Genomic DNA, 5,373 nt, shown 5'->3' on the forward strand with positions numbered 1-5,373 from the left:
GGTTTAGGGAGAGAAACCTGAGCTGTCAGGGACACTCCTGCAAAGAAAAGGCTAAATGGAAAGTGAAAAAAGGCTGCTTTGGGTCTAGTAATGCCTCCTCTGATACAGCAAACCCAGAGAGCAAGAGGAAGTGGATGTCCTCTCCTGGACAGGCCAACCATACACAGTGGTTGTTTGCCATGAAGAGAGGGCATGCAAAGCAGATACAGCTGCTGGAGCATTCCTCTGCAATACAGGCTCAGTGATCTAAAAAGGGTTGCATTATCATTAGTATGCTAATGGTGTGGTATGTTTAGAATTGATCTTGCCAATTACTTTGACTAATACGGAAAAGGGAAGAGATTTCTGGGCCCTGCAGCTTTTGTTGGCAACATTGTTGTCCAGAAAATGAGATTCGTTACCTGGTGTGTAACAAGTCAGTAATTGCACACTTGAGAGAGACATTGATTATTTATTTCAGATTTACTCAGGCCTGGGTGCTCGGTGATTTTCCACAAATCACATGAGCCAACAGGACTTTCCACACCGTTGTTTATACTCAGAATTTCAAGGTTAGTACCTTTGCAAGTACAGTCTCTCTATTATTATTGGTTAGTAGTTTCCATACAAGTTTTGTAATCACAGCTAAGTTCTGCATATGCCAAAGGGAAGGGTCTTCACCTGATATGGGGTCTTTTTGACCTGTAGGTGTGATCTTTAGTATTATAATGAAGATAGTTCAGCTAAGGGGTGCATGGATCTTAAGATGTCTGCCAAGTTAGCAATGTATACACAGACGTACAACATCATCTTGATTTATTACATATACTAATTCCAGGATGTCCTTGACTAAGGGATGCTAACTGTTTGTTCCCCTGGCTGAGTGTCCTTTCTCACTGACTAGGAAAGTCTTCATCAGTCAGCTTAAAATAGATTTAAAAATCTCATTCGAAGACAATATTCCACACTTTGCAACAACACGTTGCATTATCATTACTCATCGGCTCGTGTCTTGCTAGTAACCCTAGAACCTCAGGAGAGAAAACCCAGTATCCACACCTGCCTTATTCAAAATAATATAAAATCTAATAACTTCAAAAGGAAAGAAAAAGGTACAGCTTGGGAAAGTAAAAGAAAAAGTAAACTAGAACCTAAGAAAAACTTAAATTGAAGAATCTGAGTGAAAAATAAAATACATTCACAGAAGACATTGTTTAAGGTTATACGGTCAAGAAAGATTTGTTCATATAAAATATTTGAAATCTTGAGGGGTTTTAATTTGAAAAGAAATTAACAGAATTAATTGGGTGAGAGGCATAAGAGAAAACATGATTTTTAGACCAAAAAATTGATTGGTCAAGCTATTTCATTTGGATTGGCACAAGGTTAAAAACATGAAAATAGAATAATGAGACAGAGATATGGATTTAGGAATAAGAAACAGGTTATGTAGGCAGTACATTGACCTGTGACTTAGGAGCTCAAAAGAGTAAGCGGGCAGAGATCCTAGTCAATGCCTTTAGAAGTCAGTAAGAGTCCTTCCACTCATGTCAGTGAGAATTAAATCCAGCTCTCAGACAAAATGAAAAAGAAAACAAAACTGAAAAAAATACATATCAAGAAAAAAAAGAAGGTAGGCAAGACAAAAGAGAGCAGATGGTGTTTCAAGTACATAATGCACTAGTAAATGAGCAGGTCTTTGCATTTGACAGACACTATTATGTTAAATTATATGCTTAAATGATAAATAATGGATTATTTTCTTGATAAGAGTAATCTCCGTAGTCTCAAGTAATTTGAGACAGTTTCTATTAACACCAGTTAAACGCACAAGGGTCTTTCTGACAAACTAGGTAGTCACATAGAATCATAAAATTGTATGTTAACAGGTTGAAATGGACCTTAAAGACCATGTAGTCCCAACCCACCCTCTGCCATTGACAGCAACACCTCCCACTAGACCAAGTTGCTCAAGGCCTCATCCAACCTGACTTTGAACACTGCCAGGACTGGGGCATCCACAAGCTCCCTGGACAACCTATTACAGTGTCTAAACCACCCTCATAGTGAAAAATTTCTTCCTAGCATATCTTAAATATTCTCTCTTTCCATTTGTACCCATCACTCCTTGTCTTATTTAATTTTTTTAGCTTTCAATCTAATTGCTGTATGAACATTTTTTCCCTTTTTCTTTTTTATTTTATATATTTTAAAATTAAGCACAGATCTAAATATAATTACAGGCTAATTATTTGATCTCCAATTTTAAATCACATTTGACCTGTATCCTCTTATCAATATTTTTTAATGAATGACCTCCCTAAATTAAAGGTATTTTCTGCAGAATTGTATATTGCCATTATAAAATTACAAAAGAAAAAAAAAAAGCCTATGAAAGTTGTTGTTGTTATAATGCATACCTTGGGACATAACTTATTCTGGACATTAATCACACCAGCCACATTACATGCTAGTTATTTGAAAGTGTTGCCAGCACACCGCTAATTCTAAGCTGCCTACAAATCAAATTTGTGTCCAGACTATAGCTGTTGATTCCCTCATGTTTAAATATAGTACAAAAATAAGAACAAAGCTCTGTGGTACACTTCCTTCCAAACCCAATAATAAATTCCTGTAGTCTGTGACATCACTTAGTGAGCAAGAAGGATGACACTCTTAGTATTTCAATGATTCATTTAAAATACTGTATAAAAAGACATATTTCACAGAAGCTAATGCATTGCTATGGCCCACTGTGTTAACTGGTGCTTCACAAAAGCAGATAGATTCAGACATCTACGTGGCAAAAGTTGCAGAATTGAGACCAGAAAACAAGACAAAACAAAATAAAAAAGAATCAGAACTTACTGATGTCAGAGGTTTCTATGGTTTCTAGACCAGTTCTAAAAAAGCTAAATATTCTCTAAAGTAAAAGAGAATTTGCAGTTACTTGGGAACTGGAAGCTGGATTATTAGATGTGTTCTTTATTTTCAACGGTAGTGTTATCTGTGAAAGAAACCTTAGCTCATTCCTCTTAAGAACATTTAAGTATCTTTTACATTCACATAATCCGATTATAAATTTTATCTTTTCTTGTGTTATTTAAGCTGACTGGTGCTTTAGTTTATTTTACCTTTTTAGTGAATACAAGACCTGCTACTGCAATTTAAGGTTTTGAGATTAAAAATGAGAAAAGAAATGAAGTTAGCTATGACGAAGTGAACTAGTTTGTGCTGCATTGCATTTTGCATATTTTGTGGGTATATGTGAATCACAGAATTGTTAGGGTTGGAAGGGACCTCTGGAGATCATCTAGTCCAATCCCTCTGCCAAGGCAGGATCACCTAGAGCAGGTTATATAGGAATGTGTCCAGGTGGGTTTTGAATGTCTCCAGAAAGGGAAACTCCACGACCTCCCTGGGCAGCTTGTTCCAGTGCTCTGCCACCTTCAATGTAAAGAAGTTCTTCCTCGTGTTCAGGTAGAACTTCTTGTGGTTTAGTTTATGGCCATTGCTCCTCATCCTGAAAGGAATCCTCTTGACACTGCCTTTGAGATATTTTTATGCATTAATGAGGTTCCTTCTCAGTCTTCTATTCTCTAGACCGCACAGGCCCAGCTTCCTGATATTGGAATATCCCACAGAATATTAAACTGTGGTAAGGGAGTATTTACATTTAAACTAGGATCAAAAAACCTGTCTGCTATATGACCAAATTATGGTTGTCAAATTTACCTTCCAGAGGCAAAGTCAATTGGTGTTGGATTATCACAAAAGAGAAATAATTTCCTCCATTTTTCTTAGCTTTTCAACAGCAAAAATAGAAGGGTAGTCAAAATAAATGAAGGAAATGTATTCTGAAACAAAATTAAGTATGCCATTTATGATTTAAAAGCTTCTAATTTTTTTTAATAGTAGCTGTGCCTCTGGTCATGTGACTTTTCAGATCTCCAAATGGAGTTACTTACGCTTGCAAATCTACATGCAGCTTGGCAGTATTTATATTTGGTCTATTTTACATGTTTATGTCTCTAATTTTATGAAGGTTTTCATTCATTAAAATACATAAATAAGAATTGCATTCATATTAAGCTATATTGAAAATTATCAGAAAGAAGACATAGGCATAAATATGCTAACTCAGGAAGTTGTGGGTTTGTGATGAAAAGAATTTTTTTTTGTTTCCCACAGAGTAGAGCTACTGATCAGCCTCCTAGCACCACAGTGAAGAGCTACCCATCCTGGCCGAGCTCAGACACCCACTACGCATATATTTAGATGAATACTCAGTTTTGTTCCAGCACATTACGGTCTGGAAAATCACTATTTTTCACTGAAAAAAAAAAAAATCTGATAGTGTTCCTTCCAAAAACTGTCTATTTATTCACAAAAGCATGATAGTTATCTCCACTTTTGAATTACAAGTGCCTTCTAGCTCTTTGCTCATCGACCGTGTAAAATAATTACTTAGAAATAACTTTTAGCACACAAAGTACCTGGGAATACCAAATTGGAATTTTATTCTCGTGATTAACTCCTAGATGAACTCATATCTCCATGTACTTAACATATACTTATTGTCTAAGTCATGGGTTACAGAACATTTCACCTGTAGACCGCATGGTCAGTCGTTCAAATTTTGCCTGATCAGAATCATCCATTGTTGTTTAGTGATTGCATGAGACTCAAGGGACATGAATACAGACAGAAATCCAAGACAAAATATGGAATTTTTATCTTCGCATTGTTATCATCTGTAGAGTCCAGAGCCACTTATCTTAAAAATTATGTCTTTGTTCATAACAGCTTGCAATTTTAAATACCTCACATGAACAGAGACAGCAGAGGTCAACTATTGCAAAAGTGCAATAGCAATATAATCTAGATCTGATGAATAAATCCCAAAGCTATCATTCTTCTGTAGAGAGCAACCGCAAAACTATGACACAGAGCTAGGGAAATTGTAACAGAGAACAGAAACAAGCCGTGCTAGAGAAACAGTTAATGCAATCCATACAAGGTAACACTATGAAAATCTCAAAGAGCTTGTGTTGTTTAAGCATTTTCTCCTCCGTTTTTGGGTGTACTATAACATCACAGATCTAAGAGATAAGGAGCAAGCTTTACTAGTAAAAGATTTAGTTCATCTGCAGGAAATAAGCATCAAAGATATTTACTCTTCCCAGATTAATTTTATTATGTAATTGTTATGTTATCTTTTCAGTCCAGAAAGGCGTGTGAAGGAAAACTCTGGATTTCAGGTTTTGTAAAGAACTTTGGAACAACCATGCAACATTCCCCTGCAGAACTCATTATTAAGTGGTTGAAGAAACTTTTTATTTGTTCTTTAGTATAGCTTTATTTTTAAACACTATCATACTGCTTTTGAAAGCA

General features: G+C 35.8%; 1 long non-coding RNA gene across 1 annotated transcript in view; it reads left to right on the plus strand.

Moving 5' to 3' along the window:
• Positions 1-4,264, plus strand: part of LOC108498090 — an 8,120-nt gene extending 3,856 nt beyond the window's left edge. The window contains exons 2-3 of the long non-coding RNA XR_001875061.1: positions 461-551; positions 4,171-4,264. This is a non-coding gene — a long non-coding RNA (uncharacterized LOC108498090). The remainder of the gene's footprint in view (positions 1-460; positions 552-4,170) is intronic.
• The last annotated feature ends 1,109 nt before the right edge of the window (positions 4,265-5,373 follow it).

This window comes from Lepidothrix coronata, unplaced genomic scaffold (genome assembly GCF_001604755.1).
Source record: "Lepidothrix coronata isolate B3197 unplaced genomic scaffold, Lepidothrix_coronata-1.0 Scaffold55, whole genome shotgun sequence".
In the NCBI taxonomy this organism is placed as follows: domain Eukaryota; kingdom Metazoa; phylum Chordata; class Aves; order Passeriformes; family Pipridae; genus Lepidothrix; species Lepidothrix coronata.